This window comes from Humulus lupulus, chromosome 8, assembly GCF_963169125.1.
Source record: "Humulus lupulus chromosome 8, drHumLupu1.1, whole genome shotgun sequence".
Classification (NCBI taxonomy): domain Eukaryota; kingdom Viridiplantae; phylum Streptophyta; class Magnoliopsida; order Rosales; family Cannabaceae; genus Humulus; species Humulus lupulus.
This window is the reverse complement of record NC_084800.1, coordinates 23,012,573-23,033,588: the sequence shown is the minus strand read 5'-3', so window position 1 is coordinate 23,033,588 and position 21,016 is coordinate 23,012,573. Positions and strand designations below refer to the sequence as shown.

General features: G+C 36.6%; 1 non-coding gene across 1 annotated transcript; it reads left to right on the top strand.

The window, feature by feature from the left end:
* The first annotated feature begins 465 nt into the window (after positions 1–465).
* Positions 466–572, top strand: LOC133798980 (small nucleolar RNA R71). The gene has a single exon (XR_009876191.1). It is a non-coding gene; the product is annotated as a small nucleolar RNA R71 (small nucleolar RNA).
* The last annotated feature ends 20,444 nt before the right edge of the window (positions 573–21,016 follow it).

Sequence of the window (21,016 nt, the reverse complement as noted above, 5' to 3'; positions counted from 1 at the left end):
TTTCTCCACCCAGGATTGTAAGTATTGGAGAACGGATTCTGATAAGGCCTCTGAAAATTACCAACTGCCTGTACCTGAGCCTGGTTAACTGGCATATTACCATACATGTTGGCCGCTGTACACTGTTCATACAAATGAGGCCCTCCACATAATTCACACCCTGATTGCATCTGTATAGCCTGGGCTTGAGCTGAGATCTTGTTTTGTTGCAACTGCTTTGTCAATAAAGCAACCTGAGCAGTTAAAGCAGTGATAGCATCTAATTCATGTACCCCAGCTACTTTTCTCTGTGAAGTGTCTCGTTCAGCAGGCCACTGATAATTGTTCATAGCTATCTCCTCTAACAATTCATATGCCTCATTAGCCCCTTTACTCATGAAAGCACCACCTGCTGCTGCATCTATTATAGTGCGAGTAGTACCGCAAAGCCCATTATAAAAATTGTGGACTAACATCCACTTCTCTATACCATGATGAGGGCATTTCCTGAGCAGGTCTTTGAATCTTTCCCAAGCATCATACAATGATTCTCCCTCATTCTGATAGAAGTTATTGATTTCTCCCCTCAACTTAGCAGCTTTTGCAGGAGGAAAGAACTTTGAGAGAAACTTCTGAGCTAGTTCCTCCCATGTATTGATTGAGTTGGCCTGTAGAGAAATAAGCCAACTTTTTGCCCTGTCCCTTAGTGAAAAAGGGAACAATCTCAACCTTATTGCATCATCGCTCACCCCATTAAACTTAAACGTTGCACATAGCTCAAGGAAATTCACTATGTGCAAGTTAGGATCCTCATTGGGGAGACCACCAAACTGAACAGAAGTCTGGACCATTTGTATCATCGCCAACTTAATCTCAAAGTTATTGGCAGTAATAGTAGGCGGCCTAATGTACGAGTGCACTCCTGTGACAGCAGGGAGCACATAATCTCTTAATGCTCGCACATTTTGGTCCTGAGTGATGTGATTTTGACCATCATTATTGTTAACCCCGTCTCTTTGGTTGGCAGCCATTGATGCTTCCAACCTCTTTTTCCTTCTGTTTTGTCTGCAGGATCTTTCGATTTCAGGATTAACAGGCCAAATATTTGCAGATCCTTCACGTCGCATACAAAAGATTCACCTATTAAAACAAAATGCGACAACTTGGATTAGTTCAAATAATAAAAACAGCCAAATTAGAATAAAAATTAACTATTTTGATATTAATAGAATATCAATTCCCGGGCAACGGCGCCAAAAACTTGTTGCGAATTTTTACTACTGCGCAAGTATACGCAATCGAATAAACAAGTAATAGTAGTGGAAATATAGTATCGTTCCGTCAGGGAATTGATCTAATAATTACCAATAGCAAACTTTTATTTCTATTTGACTAATGAAAATTTAGTGACAATTAACAATGAACAATAAACTAGCAAAGCAAGATTTTATTAACGAAATTTAATATAAGCGAAATATTAGAGTATTCTAATTTCATCAACCTTCAATTCTATTCAATCACTAATACAACAAATATGTTTCTTTGATTTATGATTATAGCAAGTTTACTATTGACAATTCTATTCTTTCTCAAGATATAAAATATTCAGTTTACTTGTGAATTTTCTACATGTCTGTGATAAATTCAACACAGAAACCGCATTAAGAACAAAAACCTAATTGCTACACAAACCAATTTGATACTTTCGTTCTAAATTGAAATCTATGTCTATTGCCTAAAGCTATTCTAATTCGCACTTTTCAGATATTGAATTAAAACCAATGATCATGCAAAAGATGGCCAATCAATTACAAGCATTAAACATAAGAACAATAGATAACCATAAATTCAAAAAGTCATAGAAATTGCATTAAAGACGAATAGAATATCCAGTGACTACATTAAAATACTCTAAATAAAAATTTAGTTCATAATATTAAACTTCATCACACAATCTAAAATTCAAAAGCATAAATAAACACAAACAAAATAAACGTGGATTCTTCTCTGTTTCTTTCCCTCTGCCGTCAGAATGTTTATTTTCTTTTCTGTCCTTTTCGATCTTCTTTTTATTCTCTTTACCAAAAATCCAAAAACCTACGAATTTACATAATAATTTCCAAAAATGCCCTTGTGCTGATATATCGCCTAAGACACTGCGATATATTGCCTGTTGAAAGTGCTCGATAAAAACGCGAGTTTCTGATGTCGTTTCTGCTAAGCCAAAAATTGAAACTGCTCCTTGTGCCGATATATCGCCCAAGGCAGGCGATATATCGCCTGTACCGAATTTCCCAAATGTTCACCAATTTTGACTACTCAAACAAATATTTATCAACATTCTCGAACAAATCAGAATTATTACGACACACTGCACAAGTTCACCAAACATATTAAATAGAAACTTTCTCTTGAGAAAAACAACCAAATCAATCTGAAAATGTTATAAATAAGCGTATATTTTGTACGCTTATCAATCATACTCCAAGTTACCTGGATACCTATGTCAGTTGGAGCATAAGAACCCAGGTACAATTACTGATTTTGTAGCAGAAGATGGTCGTTTCTTGTATTGCTTCTTTTCCCTCGGTGTTTCTAGGCGTGGTTTCTAGTACAGTCGTCCTGTAATTTGTGTGGATGGTACATTCTTGAAGAATAAGTATGGTGGCCACATGCTCTGTGTTGTTGCGTTGGATGCAAGCAACCAGTTGTTTCCAATTGCGTTTGCTTTGGTGGATAGTGAGAATCATAACTCTTGGACTTATTTCCTGAGAAAATTGAAGGAAGCCATATGGGACGTTGAGAACCTTGCTTTTGTATCGGACAGGCATAAAAGCATTAACCATGCTTTGGAGTTTGTGTTCCCAGATGCCTATCACGGTGCATGTTACCATCACATCTGTATGAATGTGGTGGAAAAATTCAAAACTAACCACGTGCAAGACATCATGGGGTGTGCAGCGTACGCATTTCTAAGAACTAAATTTCACAAGTTCTTTGACAAGATTAAGGTAATTGATCCGCCCATTGCTCAATATCTAGAGGGAATTGGCTTTGAAAGGTGGAGTATCGCTTATTTTCCTGGTAACCGATACAATATGATGACGAGTAACTACGCAGAAAGCATTAACAATAAAACCTAGGAGGCAAGGAGCTTTCCAGTTGCCACTTTTCTTGAATTCATAAGATTCACTCTTCAGTCTTGGTTTGCAGATAGACGTGAAAGAGTTGCAAAAGTAACAACTGTGTTATCACATGAGATGGAAAAGGATTTGAAGCAAATAGGTGATAAAGCAATTTTTTTGGATGTCCAAGTCCTTGGTCATCACAAATTTCTTGTGGTCGATGGTAATGGTGATGGTGAGGTGAACTTGGCCACAAAATCATGCTCTTGTGGCATGTTCCAAACCATTGGGATACCCTGTGTACAAGCTTTTGCTGCAGCCAGAAAAAGAAGCATAAACATTTACTCATTGTATTCCCCTTACTATAGAATTGAGGCATTGAAGGACACTTATAAAGATACTATTTACCCCGTTGGGAACGAGGATGAATGGGTAATCCCTGATCACATCAGAGATACGGTTGTCGGCGTTCCTGTTGAGAAAACCCCTGTAGGAAGGCCCAGGAAGCAGAAAGTGGGTAGGCGAAAGACAAATCACTATGCTTCACGCGGGGAAAAGATTGTCAAGCCACGTAAGTGTAACAGATGTGGTGGTAGTGGGCACAATAGGAAGTCATGTAAGGCTAGGATTTAAAAATTTGTGTTATGTAATTATTCAATTGATTTTGCTGCATTTATTATATGGAGTACTTCTTCTAATACTTTGTTGGTTTGGATGTCGAGGCAGACACATTATGTGAATTTAGTACTTTTTTATTTAATAACTTTTTCAAAAAATATTGTTTGATAAAAAATAATATACAAAACTAACTATATGCTATACTATACAATATGTGTATGAAGAAAATATAAAGAGCATCATGGGGACAAATTCTGATAGAATAGGTCCACACACCACTTGGTCCTGAAATGCTGGATGTTCTCATCGATAACGGTATCGAGTGGTAGCCTGGCAACCAAATGCTCGATATGTTTGATGGCAAACATACCATAATCCCCACTGCATATAATCGATTTTGTGTCAATAGAAGATAAAAGTAACTTTAATTTTCAGATTTCAAAATACACTAATTAAATAGGGGAATACCTTGTCTTAGTCTAAGGACACTCCTCCGGAGGAATACGACAATATGAAAAAGGCTTTGCGTTCTGCTCAGGAGATACCTGGAGGTCCTCATGGTCGTCAAACATGCCAGAACACCATAACAACGAAGGCAACAATAAGCACCAAGGCTTGATCACTTCCTTCATCAGAGTGGGACTGAGCACACTATGGTTGGAATCATAAATGTTGATGCGCCACGTTGGAATGGAGACTTCAATGGCGATCCAATGTGCAACTTTCTCGATGTGCAAGGCAAAATATACTTCACTCACATTTTGCCATGATACAAGGAATTGATTATCATCGCCCTTCAACATTTTCAGCACATCGTCGTCCCATGTATACTTAGTGCCGGTCTCTCTGAAATGATTCCAACGACCTAGGCACACCTGGGGGAAGGTGGTGTTCATGATCGCAGCATCCTGCCGAAATGCAGCATGATAAAAGTGGCGTCGGCGGCGTAGCATGTGCAAAGCAGCATCAATATGCTGAAAAAACATGAAAATTCGTTAGTACCATCAATATATTTTAAGATTGAATTGAAAACATAAATGTAATTTACATACCGAATCCCAAAGCCAAGTTTGGACTGTGTGCAACTGCAAGAACCATGCCACACCATGCGTCCCAGTATAGACGTTTCGGTCTCTCTTGTTGTCGATCATCCCGATGATCCACTTATGGAAGCTCTTCTCCTGCTGTGGGTCACACTTCCTCAATTACTTCTTCATGTCCTTCTGAACTCCTCTGCTAACCTTCTTAAATGACAACTTCCCCCATGGATACTTGAAAAAGTAATTAAGATCCTCAACCATCCTCAGGGAATCTCCCCATATCGTCGTTGTCTTCTCTGGGGCATTCAGTACCCCCTCTATCAAATAGCACAAACCCAGCTTAAATGCATCTTCTGGGTTTGTCGAGGCCTTCAAAGCATCTTCCAACTGAACAAAACTAACCTTCGAATCACCATTAAAATATTCCTGGATGATCCGATCACTTGAAAAATGCTCTTTCAACTCATTTGGGGACGGTGATTTCCCAATATTTAGCCCGGTAACTAGGGCAAACTCTGCAATACCAAATCTACACAGAGTGTTGCCCATGACCCTCTTCAGGCTTCTTGCTTTCTACCTTACGCAACATTAGCTGATGCAGCAGAACCCCATAAAAACTAAAAGGCTTCGCCTAAAGAACTGTCCCAACGGGCATGCCTGTGCCCTTTCAATAAGACCATGCCTCTCAAACTGCTCTATAAGGGTATCCAAGTAAGCACTACCCCTATAAGTGACACGGCCAGGAAAGTACTTCTCCAACGGCACAATAAGGTCAGACATCTTAAAAAAAACAACAACAAAAATGTTAAAAATGTATAACAATCTGGTCACTATTGAGGCAGTTACTATCGAGGCCTATCGAGTCCCATCGAGGCAGTTACTATCGAAACCTATCGAGGCCTATCGATGTAGGTGCTAAAATCCCAAAGCATGATATCATCGGGTTACTATCGAGGCCTATCGAGGTAGGTGCTAAAAATCCCAAAGAATGATATCATCGGGTTACTATTGAGTTTTATCGAGGCCTATCGAGGTAGGCCCTAAAAATCCCAAAGCATGATATCATCTGGTTACTATTGAGTCCTATCGAGGTAGGTGCTAAAAATCCCAAAGCCCCGTATCATCGAGTCCTATCGAGGCAAAGGCTACATAAGCCATATGGCCAATAGCATCGAGTCCTATCGAAGCCTATCGAGGTAGGTGCTAAAATCAGCCATGCACCCATATCATCAAGTCCTATCGAGGCAAAGGCTAAATTAGCATATGGCCAATAGCATAAAGTCATATCGAGGTATATGCTAAAAATTTCTATAAGCCTAAAATTTCATCGAGTCTTATCGAGTCCCATCGAGGCCTATTGAGGCACAGTCAAATCCAGACCCTAACATATACTATCGAGTCCTTTCGATTTCTATCGAGGTGCATAAAAAATCTTGAAAAAAACCTAGATTTCTTCATTCCCCAGCCCCGATCTATCCTATGAACAAAAATCAACAAAAAAAACCAGGCACATACACATATTGCAGATTAAAAATGAAATCCCCCACCTTCGCTTTCTTTGGGGTTGTTTCCTAAAAGTTTGGTCTATTTGCTCGATGTTTTCTCCTTCCCCTTCTCCGATCGTCAACTCTGAGACTTTGGGAGCCCCTGTCCGTGGTCGTGGAAGACAATGGTTGGGTTCTGACGGATTCAATTGAGTTTAAGTGTTACAAAGTTTGCTTGCTTCGGGACTTTGGGAGAGCATACGGAGGGTCTATGAGAAAAAATGCCAGGGGTATTGTAATGCCCCAAATTTCCTAATAAGATTTAAGACCTTGATTAGGAGGCCGGGAGGGCCATAATTGATTTATTATGATATTTAATGATTATATGCATGTTTATGTGAATTATATTATTATATGATGATAAATGCATGCATATGTGTTTATTTTTAATTATAAGGGCATTTTGGTAATTTGGCCCGTTGAGGGCGTGATTGTGTATTTTCGTGCATGTGGGTGAATTATAAATAATACCACATTTTATGTGGATCGGTTCGAGCCATTCGGCATGAGACGATCATGGAATGCAAGTTCTTGGTCTGGTCATAACGGGATTAAGTTCGGGGCTCGGAGTGAGTCTGGGGGTAATTTGGTGATTAGAACGTTGCCAGGAATTAAAGGGTAACAGGATGTGAATTATTGGTATTTGAGAATATTGAGAATAGCGGGAATTGGAGGGTGTTAATTATAATTAACGAAATAGGCGGGAAATGGCGATTTTACCCTTGGGAGTCTTTAGAAGCCTTTATTTGACCTAGGGGCAAAATGGTCTTTTCACCCCTAAGATTTATATCAACTCAAGGCTGTAGAAACCTTAAGACCAAAACAGAGCATCCTCATCTTCAGTTCTTCTCTCCTTCCCGTACACCATTTCTCCTTTTCCATCCTTTGGAATTTTTGAAGCCAACTTGAAGAACCAAGCTAGGAGATCAAAGGTGGGAGCTTAGGAACTTAGTTCAATCATTGAAGAGGACTCAAATCCAACTTGAGGTAAGGTTTCATCCAAGAACTTAAGCTTTACCCTGTTTTACAAGTTAGTTTTTAGTTGGGAATTTGAGGTGTTAATTGTGAGAATTCATGGAAGTTCTTGTGTAAGATTGCTTTGGTTTTGATGAGGGTGTGATGTAGATGAGGTTTTGGGGTTGAATTTGATGTTTTTATGATGTTTGGGATTGGTTTGGAGACTTGGTTTCAGAGGGAATCACAGGGGAGAAGACCAGAATTCTCTCTGGTTTGCTGATGGCGCCCTAGCACTAGGCAGGGCTGATTCTGGAGTTCTCTGCCTTTGGGGCAGCGCCCCGGCGCTAGTGGATTTTCCAGCAACCTATTTTTTGGGCTCGGGATGACTTTTAAGTTCGGGGGTTGGTTCCTTTACCCCGTTTGGGTAGATTAAGAGTCCCGAGAGTGTGGGATGGATCTCGGGAGTGTGGTTTTAGATTATAAACCTTTCTATGATTTATTTTATTGATGGGATTCCATATTTGGTTATGACTAGGTGACCTCTAAAGGGCCAAAGGATTGATCGTTCTCAAGTGTCGTTCTTTTACTAATTCTTGCTCGAACTCGAGGTAAGAAAACTGCACCCCATATGTGACATGCATGGTTATCTTTGATGCATGTTGGATGTTTAAATGTAAACATTGATAGCATATTGAATGCTTAGCAATCTTGCTCATTTGCATATGATTATTATTGAGGCATGCTAGATGATTAAGTGAGACGCACGAGAAACATGTGATTAGGGCATGCCATGAGTATTGACTGTGAGATTGATCAGAGCTTGAGTCTCTGTGTTTGCGCATGATCATAATTATGCTAGCAACTGTTAAGTAAGCATGTTGAATGTCCTACGTTTGAATATTTGACATATGACATATGTTTGGTAGCAATGCTTACTTGTGCATGGTACTGACTCATTAGTCAAAATTGGCAAAGGTGTTAGTATAAACTGTGAAGCTGTGACTCATTAGTCAGGTTCGGCAGTGGTACTGGGCAATGGTCACACGGTGCTAACTCATAAGTCAGGACGACCTTAGCGTGTTCAACGCAAGCCAACAAAGATTAGATCTAATCGACATTCTGCATTAGATAACTCAACAAGAGCATTAATGCCGGACCGACCTCAAGTTCGATGAAAACTAAAAGCGCTTGTGTTACTTACCCATCAGTGACTCATCTGTTAAAGCTAGTGACTACCCATCAGTCACTCATTTGATTAGAGCCATTGCAGGAAAGCCCAGGTAATGGGTTCGTTACACGACTATGGGCACTGAGCCCGTAGTGACTTGCTTGTCAGTCACTCAGTATGGTTAACAGAACCTCAAAGTGATATTCACTCATCTGTTCAGAGCTATAAGCTCTGTATGATCATTTTGATCATCATATGCATGGCTTTGGGTGCTGAGCCCCGTAGTGACTTACTTGTTGGTCACTCAGTATGGTTTACCAGAACCTCAAGTGTTGAAACACTCATCTGATTAGGATTGACTTAATAGTCATCCAATCAGAAGGGCAGGATTTCTTATCCTGGATACCCCAGCATTGTTTGAATTCATTTGCATGCTTGAATAAATCTATGTTTGCCAGTCATGCCAGATATGATTTGATGTCATGATATGACTGTTCATGAGCATATGAGTTTTCTTGCTGGGCTTCGGCTCACGGGTGCTATGTGGTGCAGGTAAAGGCAAAAGAAAGCTGGGCCATCCTTGAGTTGGAGAGCTTAGGTGACGATGTGTACATATGCAGCTGCTCGACCGCCACGGCCGAGGTTTGAAGGAAAGGAACCAGGGCTAAACCCTGTTTTGCTATTTAGATCGGCTGGTTGTAAATATTTTCTTGTAATAGACCTTTAAATTATATTTTTGGGATCCCAATGTATATATTAAATGTTCTAATGAAACGTTATATCTTAACCAAAATTTTTAATCCCTAAACTGCTAATCATACTTAGTTACACGTTTATGGCCAAATGACTCGATTAGCGAGTTTAGCACCGTTTGCAATGTGCACCGTAACGGTCCCTGGAGTTGGGGCGTTACAGGTATTTTGGGTAGTAAGGTCATTAGTAGCACCAAAATGAGAGTCATATAGTGATAGGGTATTTTTTAAATACAGTGTCACTTAATGCATTAAAAGTCAAATTTCCCTTGTGTTTCAAGGAAGCAAATAACTCACGAGAATGAAGGTGTGGAAATCAAAGCAAAAAAAATAAAGGAAGGTGACCGAAGTTGTACATGTAAAAAGTCTCAATGCATGAGCAAGCAATAATCATAATGTGTGTGTAATAATAATTAATACATCTTATTTTTGGATAGGAGAATGAATTTCTTGCATATACAATCTTATTTATACCATGATTAGCTTTATAGAAGGGAAAGTTGAAATAAAAAAAAACATTGGTTAGTTACACATAATTTATATTTCTTTTAAATTAATTAATCTATTTTTTTATCTTCTCAGTTTGGAAATCATTGTGAAGATTCTTGTACATGTGAGGATTGCATGAATAAATTTGTTAACAAAGATAAAGTGATGGAGGCCCGAGAGAAAATTAAAGCTCCCAATCTACATCCATTTGAATAGAAGGTCATTACCACAATAGACTTATCGACTAATACGGTAATGACTCTCTAAACACACCTACTTTATTACCTTCTCCATTTACTTTATGTATAAAAAAATGACTTAATACATGTGATCAAGTCAATGTAATATTGCATAATATTATAATATTAATAAAACATAATTCCTCTAAATTAGAGATTATAAAATCTAGCTCTATTATTTGTCAATAATTTTGTTATATGTTATAAATATCATGTTATATGTTATTTTCTCTATTATTGACAAATAATAGAGCTAGAATTTATAATCTCTAATTTAGAGGAATAAATTTGAGGATTGCATGAATAAATTTGTTAACAAAGACAAAGTGATGGAGGCACGAGAGAAAATTAAAGCTCGCAATCCACGTGCATTTGAATCGAAGGCCATTATCACGATAGATTTGTCTATTAATATGGTAATGACTCTAAAGACAACTACTTGATTTAAATTTACACTTGTTGAAAATATATGTCAAAAAGAACTTGTACTTTTCTCCATTTACTTTATATATAAAAAACTACTTAAAATAAGTGATCAAGTCAATATGTGTTTTTATGCAGACAATAAAGAAGCACATAATTAGATGCAACTGCAGAAATTAAAGTGCTTACAATAGTACTACCCTTGTTATAAGGTGAAGAAATATATCATCTATTCATTAACATTATCATAAGCCAAAATAATATTGCATAATATTATTATATTAATGAAACATAACTCCTCTAAATTCATTCTGATTTGGCATACTTTGTTTATTATGAAAAATGTCATTGTGAGAATACTTTTAGCGCAGAACCATCAACTACACAAACAAGTTAGAGATTATAAAATCTAGCTCTATTATTTGTCAATAATATTGAGATTAATAAGTAGTACTTGCTTGATCAATATATGCTATGCCATAACATAACAGAGGCAACGGGACAAGTACAAGAGAACTAAATAATGTTCCTGAGCATTCCACACTTGTTGGTACGGCTCCGTCATCTAGTACTACTACTACTCAAAGTTATTATTATGCGGATTTGAGTTTTTTTGCTATAAGTGATGATCAGCCACAACCACAACCACAACAACAACATATTACTATGGCTCCATCAGTCACTGCTCAAAGTAGTAGTGGTTATGTGGGATCAAAAGGTTCAATACCAGGAGAGATTTTTTTTACAGTAAGTGATAATCAGCCACAACCACAACCACAATCACAGCCATTTTCAAGTTGGGGGTAGTGATGCAGATAATAATAATGGTTGGTTTGGTCAATCGGAATATACTTAAATTCTTTAAATTATTCTAACCAGCAACAACAACAGTTGCAGCAGCAGCAAGCACCACAACCATGTATCCAATGGTACAACTTGTTGCCTTTATGTTACATATCCATATTTGTTGATGATCCAATGACCAGGCAAAGCTTACTGCGACGTACCCAAATACAAGTCCAATCGCCAACAACGGACTCTACAAGTTTCCAAGACCCACCTGATCTTTTTTGATACATTCACTTAGATTATAATAATATTCAGTTTAGTGATTAAGAAACTCATAAAACATTAGCTTAATTATTACTAGTTTTGAAGTTTTCATAATATTTTGGTTAATGAATTTTTAATTGTTTGTTATTCGTTATATATAGGCTATTTATGATTTTTGTCTCGTGAACTATAACCAATATATTATTGTACACCTTTATTTTTTTCTGAGCCGTTAAAATTACTCCTGAACTATTTTCAGTGTTGTAAAGTGAGGTTTCCATTAAATTTTATTTTATGTGGCTAACAGATTGCTGATTTGTCATTGCTATTTCAGCGGCATGTGTATAATTTAAAATAAAAAATAATTTTAAATTAAAAATATATATTTTTTATAAAATATTTCAAAAATTCAAAAAATATATTTTTTCTTAAAAGATTAATTTTTTTTGGATAAATTCTTAAAAGAATAATCAAATTAAATTTTCAAATATAAAAAATAAACTGAAAATGATATTTTTTTTTACAAAACTTAAATTAAATTAATTTAAACTTTATTAATTCCATCGTTAATAAAAATAAATAATGTAATTTTGTCAAACAAAAAAAATAGATGAGTTTCAGTTTATTTTTTAAAATATTTAAAAAATTTATTTATTTAATTTTTTAAGAATTTATAAAAAAAATTAATCTTTTAAGAATTAAAAAAGAAAAAAGTTTTTTATATTTTTGAATTATTTTTAATTTTGATATTTTATAAGAACTATATATTTTTTAATTTTAAATTATTTTGTTTTTAAATTATACACATGGCATTGATGTGGCAATGACAAGTGAACAATCTGTTAGCCACATATGATAAAACTTAACAGAAGTCCTACTTTACAACAATGTGAACAGTTCGGAGATAATTTTTAACCGATTGAAAAAATCAGGGGCATTCGGGTGGAAAAAATCCTAAATATCCTATTTGTATATTTTGATATCACCTTTGTAGTTTTAAAAGTTGAGATGAATCATTTTATTCATTTTTTAAAATTATTTTTTATTGGTAGTCAATGTTAATCAAAATACATTGATGATAGGTCATGTTTTTGTATTTGTAAGGACCAAAATGATTGAGTAAACAACTAAGTGGTTAACATAAACGAAGTACCATTCAACACAGTCACAAGACAACATTCACAATAGTAATTATAAAAAAAAAAAAAATTATATATATATTTATATATATATATATATACTGAATGAAGAAGCATAACATCTGAGGGTAAATATGATAAGGGAATTTCTGAGTATATATTTGTTATAACACTTTACTAATTCAGGACCGTTACACTGTGTAATTAAAATTGTGCTTAACTTGTTAAGCGAGTCGTTTGGACTTTAAACGTGTAATTAAAGTTAAGTGACGATTTAGGTATTAAAATTTCGGTCGAAAGAGTCAAATTTTTCATTAACGAGTTTAAATATATACAGGATGTAATGCCCTATGATTAGTACTCAAAAATGTCAATTTATTAATTTTAAAGTGTAAAATAAATTAAGTTTTAATTAATATTTTCATGAATTTATTGTAACATATTTTATAATTGAAAATATTAATTTTAATTTAATTTATGTGTAATTTTCAGGAAATAAATTGCATTTGAACACTAGCAAAAAGAATAAGTAAAGCTAAACAAAAAGAAGCGAAAAAAGTTGCATTTTTGGAATCAAAAGGCCCAATTCAAAACCCAGGCCTGCTACCTTCTCCCTCTCCCTAGCGCGCCACGTGGCGCATCCTCCTCTGCCTAGTCAGCGTCTCATTAGCCCATCCCTCCAACTGCAGCATGTCACGCGTTCGGATGCGCCCAGTCAGCGCCTGCGTGGCACCCTTTTTCCCCCGCCATTTATGCCTACCACCTGATGCCTGCAGCAGCTTATTGTGTGCGCCTCGGGCTGCCTGCGCTCCTTTGTAGCACTCCAAGCCCCACGCGTGTACCTGCACAAGTTTGAGCCCAACAACAAAAATGACAATTCAACAAAAATAATAATAATAATGATTTTTATAATCAAATTTTATTATTAATATTTTAGTTATCTTTTGTAAACCCCAAATTTAATTTAAATTGTATTTTAACTCATTTTGAGACTCTATAAATAGGGACTTATTTAACTATTTAGTATGTAATTTTTAGAATAAAGAAACTATAGCAAAAATTTTACTCACTTTCTTCTTAGAATTTTGTGAGAATCATGAGCATAATGGCATAATCTTCTTAGGAAGGTTACGGGTGATTTCATATGCTAGTGATGTTATTTTGCTACTTTGATTTACTATGTTCTTAATATAATGTATTTGAGCTGTTTATGTTCTTTTATCCTCATCTCTATTTTGTTATATTTATTTACTTGTGCTAATAGTATATGGGATTAGTCATGTTCTATCTATGTGTTTCTAATTAGTGAACGTAATATTGATACATAATTTTATGTCTAATCTTCTATTGCATTATTGCTCTTGGGTATTTTGTCATTTTTAGGCTTTTCATAAGAGTAACATTGTGCTCCTAAAGTAAAGAACTTTATAACTCAAATTGACTTTTGTTATAAAAGAATATGGACTTTAATGTTAGATTTTCCAAGTAAATGTTGGGATGTGAACTATTTATTTGTGTAGTTTTGTAAATCAAGTAACTAAACAATCATATGGATGATTATTGAAATCTTTCTACTTTTCAACCCTAATTACATCTTATTTTTATTTCATTTGACTTGTCTCATTTCACCAAAAACACAACAAAAAAATTCTAAATTTATTTTCATTTCCATTTATTTATTTCATGTTACTAACTTTTTGTGTTAGTTTTCTACTAATCTTTTAGTTTTAGGTTACCTTCTTGTGGATCAATTGCCCAACTTTTATTACAACCATCGCTAAATGGTTGTCACATTTTGGGCATTAAACACCATACTACTCAAGGACCGTTACACTGTGTATTATATATAGTACTAAACTCGTTAAACGAGTCATTTGGCCATAACCGTGTAACTAAATGTGATTAACGGTTTAGGGTTAAAAATTTGGTCAAAGGTACCATCGTTTCATTAAAATGTTTACCTCATACATGGGATCCCAAAATACATTTAGAAGGTTAACTACAATGAAAAAGTTACAACACGTCGACCTAAGCAGCAAAATAGGGTTCGACCTTAGTTCCTCTTTAAAACCCTCGGCTGTGGTGGTCGAGCCGACGCATATGTACACATCGTCACCCAAGCTCTCCAACTCAAGGATGGTCCAACTTTCTTTTCCTTTTACTTGCACCACAAAGCACCCATGAGCCAAGGCTTAGCAAGAAAACTTAAACATGCTCATAAGCAATTAATAACATGTTACCAAATCATAATAAGAATGCCTAGCAGTAATAACCCTACTAATGCATGCATACCATCCATATAAATGACTACAAACGTCATATGGGACCAATAGTCCAAGATAAATTATCAGTGCATCATTTCGAGGCTCGTTGCCCAAAATACATGATTAATGAATCATACTGGGGCTCAGCGCCCTAGGATATGGGACTAATGAGTCACCCTGGGGCCCTTTGCCTAATCCTCTATATAACCAGCCTTGGAGCTGACCCAGCGTACCTGGCACTCTTGTTCTCATGACCAATAGGTCGGACAATCATATGATGCGCTCTTGGTTAGGCATAACCATATCGTTCAGCGTTCAGCGCGCTATGTCCATCCTTGACTAATAAGTTAATGCTTTACGACCAGCACTCAACGTGTTAAGGTCGTCCTTGACTAATAAGTCATTGCTTTACAACCAGCACTCAACGTGCTAGGGTCGTCCTTGACTAATAAGTCAATGTTTTACGACCAACACTCAACGTGCTAAGTCCATCCTTGACTAATAAGTCAATGCTTTACGACCAATACTCAATGTGGTAGGGCCGTTCTTGACTAATAATTCAATGCTTTACGACCAGCAATCAATGTGCTAGGGCTGTCCTTGACTAATAAGTCAATGCTGGGCCCAGCCCTAGGATATGAGACTAATAAGTCACCCTGGGGCCCATTGCCCTATCCTCTGTATAACCAGCCTTGGAGTTGGCCCAGCGAACCTGGCGCTGAATTTTCCACGACCAATAGGCCGGTCAAGCGTATGATGCGCTCCTGGTTAAGCATAACCATAATGACCAGCGCTCAGCGCGCTATTGACGCCCTTGACTGATAAGTCAAGCCTTTCTCAATTAGATAATGCAAACCATCATATATCATATATCAAATATCAAAATACAAAGCATTCAACATGCTTAATCAATAATCACAAGCATAATCATAATCATCACATTCTTAGGCATTCATGCCATATTCATGTTCTTGTTCAACAATTTGTGCCAAGCCATAATCACATGTATCATACACCGGGTACAGTTTTCTTACCCTTGGTCTAAGTACAGGTTACCAATGAATGACCCTCGAGCACAATCCCGATTCCGAGCCCTTAGCGATAACCTAGTCACAACCATAATATAGAATCCTGTCAATAATGAGTAAACACAGGCTTCTAGACCGAATCCTAGCCTCCAGGATGTCGAATCCTACTATACTAGGTAGTAGGATCGATCCCGAGCCCTTAGGTTTGAATTCACGCACTCAAAACCTCCCTAAGGCCCAAAATCCCTTAAGCTTCGTGGCCCCTAAACATCTGAGCCACAACCCGCTCAAGTAAGAGGCCCGAGCTTCCTTCCTACCTGCACAAGCGTCGTGGCCCAAATGCTCCACAACCATCTATTTCTCCTTTGCCCAGTTTAAGCCACAGCTCGACCTGCAAACTAAGTTTTTTCTTCATTTTTCCCATGCCAAATCCCTCCATAAACCTATCTAAGCATATCCAAATCCCAAAAACAAAGTTCCCAATCAACTTAGCTGCCCAAAACCATCAAAACCCAAGTTATAATCCAATCAAAAACTAATCAAAACTATAAAATCCAATCAAAGCTTAAGAACTCAAAAACTCATAACTTAAAGCTTGGATTATCTCTGATCAAGTCGTTTTCCAGTAAAATCCTCCAACTATCAAGCTTCTAATCTTCCCTAGAATCGTTATGACTCTAACTTTGCGTGAATCCAAGCCCTAAAACTCGAGTTTTCTTCGAAAACGCTAACGGGCATCAAATGAACGAACGGGAGAGAGAGAGAGAGAGAGAGAGAGAGAGAGAATACTGAATGTATTTTATTTCTATCAGGTTACTTTGAGCTTAAGTAACCTCAAACAAATCCAAATGCTCAGGGTACCCCAAAAATGTCCCCGGGGGCCAAATAGTCAAAATCCCCAGAATTCCCTCCTGATCTCACTAACTCTAAATATATCCTCAAATATTCATTCCTATTACCCAATATCCCGGTAATGTACTAAATACCCAATATAACCCTTGACTCACTCCGAGTCAAGTATTGGTTCCGTTGTGACTTTCTCACTAGCTTGCTCTCTAGGATTGTCTCGTGCCGAGTAACCCAACTATGTCCACATAATGATGTGGTCTCACACATATATCACATATATGCCAAATATACCCATAACAGGCCAAATTACAAAAATTGCCCTTTTAATCAGAAATGGCCCCACATGCATATTTAATACACCTAAACATGCATATCAAGTCATATTATAATATAACTCACATAATCATATAATGATACACATATATATATATCACATAATTTCCATAATTTGCCATCCTGACCCCCTAATCAAGGCCCTAAGCCTTATTAGGTAATTTAGGACGTTACACAATGGATCTCAAAAAGAGTTTATAAACAAAATATAACGTGTTTGGGGTTACAACAATGGCTGACCTAAGCGACAAAACTAAACTCAACCCTAGTCCCTCAAAGTGATCCCGACCGTGGTGGTCGAGCAGACTAAGTATGTACACACCACCCCTAGAGCTCTCCAACTTAAGCCAATACCATATGACCAGTGCTTAGTATCATCGTTGAACTTGACTAATAAGACACAACTTCACGTTCAATACTAAACACCATTGTCGTTCCCTGACTAATAAGTTAGTGCCATACACAGATAAGCAAAGCTGCTATGCATTTACTATGCAATCTATGTCCATATATAGAGCACTCAACATGCTTTTTCAATAACCATGCCTGTCACATACTGGGTGCAGTTTTCTTACCTCTGGTTCGAGCGTGAAATAATAAAAGAACGACCTTTGAGAACGATCGGTCCTTAAGTCCCTTAGCGGTCACCTAGTCATAATCAAATATGAAATCCTATCAATAAAAATAAATAATAAAAGATTCATGGTCTAAACCCCGCTCCCGGGACCTCGAATCGTACTAAAACGGTTAGTAGATTCGATCCCGAGCCTTAGGAAATGAAAACCCACGTGGAGCGTTACAATCACCCATCATGAGACTACTCCAGGTCAAACACGCTTAACTTTGGAGTTCTCAAGTGATGGGCTACCGAAAAGAAGATGCATCTTGTTGGCATAGGTAGTACCCATCAATCCATTTAAGCCCTCTTCAACTGTGTAGTTTCATACCTACACAGTCTTAGAATCATCACATTTGACCTTTCCCAGGTAGTGTGAGATTGTAGAGCTTTTACCTGGTCTTTCCCCCTGCGGATCACAGGATTCTGGCTGTCACAATCACCCCCCCTTAGGGGTTCGACGTCCTTGTCAGCCACACTTCTGGCTGGGTCAAGGCTCAGGAAGCAGCCATAGTGACTTGGGGCGTTACACATGAACTATTAAGTATCAACATTCAAAATGAAACAATAAACGAATATCATTAATAAATAAAAAAACTAAACAAAAATATCAACATGACTTACCCTTGCACGTAGCAATCTATTCACACCCAGCGACAAGAAATATTCTCTACGAGCAACCACCCTATTACTAAAAAATATTACTTCTCTAATGAAAACATAAAAATAGAACGTCAAACATTTTTGTAACTCACACAAAAATTTCCACGCCATTCACTAACATTTATCTAAAATAGTTTCACAAGTTATACATCTATGATTTCCCAATAACTCACTTTAGATTCTTGTAACAATCCCCAATTAAGTTTAAGACAATAAATTCATAATCGCTCAACTTTTTATCTCCACCAACGGAAGGAACAGAACACAACATCATACTATTTCCCGACTAGTCAACAGACACCCTCATCTGACCATCGCTTTCACCAACACCCTATAAATAAAATGGAACCCAATCTAAGTGTGGGGATGAAATCTAACAATTAAACACACACACAAAAAAACTTTTATCAAACATAAAAAATACAAATGATGAAATGTGAAACTAACAAATCCTTTCACTCACATTGGAAATACTACTATCCCCCATAACAGACACCATCTCAGCATCGGTAATATCATTCAACATTGTGTCTAGTGCAAAGCCATCATAGGCCATAAATAGTTGTTTCTCATCCCATGTGTGTGGCCCCACTAAGCCATAATGACTTAATACTCCACGACAGTTACTTGACATTTCGCTCATATTAGACAACAATGCATCAAAACTTGAGGTACCATCCAGATCATCGAGATTACAACCACCAATATCACTTGAAATGCCAACATTGTTAATAAGGGAACCATCATCCCCTAACTCAAATCTTATTATTTATCTTCAAACATTTAGAATCATTCAAATGTCTTTCATTTAAGACAATGTTTCCCAATCCATCATCACTAAACAATAATTCATTTGGTCGTGTACGACTAATATCTGCAGGACAATAACCGACCTCAAATGTCAATCTACTTCCAAATTTATTCTTCATTTCCTTAGCGAAAGAAGAGGCTAATGAGTTCAAGATTATATTTTGTGATTTAGAAGAAGTTGGATGACTCATTATTTCTTCTATTATAGAATTCAACAGACCATCAACCCTACACAAACACCCTTTCATTTCTTCAAAAATATTACCGACATCAACAATTCCTTCCACTAACTATCTAAATTTTGATGACTCCATCTAAAAAAAAAAATATGCTACACTACATAAAAAATGACAATTTAATCAAACAACACTCTCATTAGGATTACAACACAAAGGACCAAAAAAAAAAATTACAAAAAATCTACCATCATTCGTTTACAATAAATATTGTACAAAGAATACAATACAAACAAAATTAATTAAAAACAGGAGTATTTCATGTTAGGAAAATATGTATTTGCCTCAATGGAAATAGGTAAGATAATTACAACTCTAAACTAAATATTACAAATAAATATTATTGATTAAAAAGTGTTACAACTCTATCACAAAGATTACATGTAAATATAGAGAAAGAGGTAGAAGATGATAGAAATAGAAGATACAACTCTAAGACAAAAAGATACAAATAAACTAGAAGTAGTAGAATGAAAGATATAGATGAGATTACAACTCTAAAACAAAAGATACATATAAAAGAGTAAATATAGAATAATAGAAGAAATGAAAAGCAATAGAATAAAAGAACAATGAACTAAGAACTCTCACTCACACAACCAAAGTGAAGAGTGTTGGGGATCACCAACTTGAACAAGGTTTGAAACCTTTGTCCAAAAGCTTATTTCCCCCTAACTCAAGCACTAAGGGATCTCTCACAGATATTGGAAATGCTTTCTAGAATAATCAAGCCTCAAGGTGTTTCTAGCCAAGTGCTCTAATGGATAGAAATGTTGTGTCTTACAAGTGAGCTATAGGCTCCTATTTGTAGAGTTTAGAGACACCCTTTGAATTTTAAATTCCACCAACCCTCATGGCTGTTACCAATGTTCAATTGGATTAATATAGAATTAAAAATGAGATTTGGGAGTTATTTGGGTTTTTTGAGCCGTTCAACAAAGATTGAAAAAACTGAAAAATTGGTCAGTTTTTGGCCTGTGGCCGCGGCCAGAGACATAAGTGGCCGCAACCACTAGTCTCTGTCCCACAGGCCGCGACCACCGACCAATTTCAGCACTTAAAAATGTGTTGTTTTCCAAACGGTTCCAAACCCTCCCAAATGATTTTGTAACTCCCAAAACACATTATTGGGGTTAAAATCATATCTCTAACAGCCATTTCACATATGGCTTTATGAAATTCATCTCAATATTGTGTAACAGCAAATTTACACAATAAAGGGTAATATTTGGAAGTTACAAAATTGTAACACCAAATGTAATGCCCCGAATTTCCTAATAAGGGTTAGGACCTTGATTAGGAGGCCGGGAGGGCCATAATTGAAATTATGATGTTATTTAATGGTCATATGCATGTTATGTGAATTATATTATTATATGATGGTAAATGCATGCATATGGGTGTATTTATGAATATAGGGGTATTTTGTTAATTTGGCCGCTGTGGGTGTAATTGTGTATTTTGGGTGCATATTTGTGATTAATTAATATAGCCACATTATAAGGTGGATTGGTTCGAGCTATTCGGCATGAGACGATCATGAAATATAAGTGTTCGGTCTAGTCATAACGAGTTTAAGTTCGGGGCTCGGGGTGAGTCTCGGGGTCATTTTGATGACTTAAGCATTACCGGGTATAAAAGGGTAATGTGATATGGTTTATTGGCATTTGAGAATATTGAGAATAGCGGGA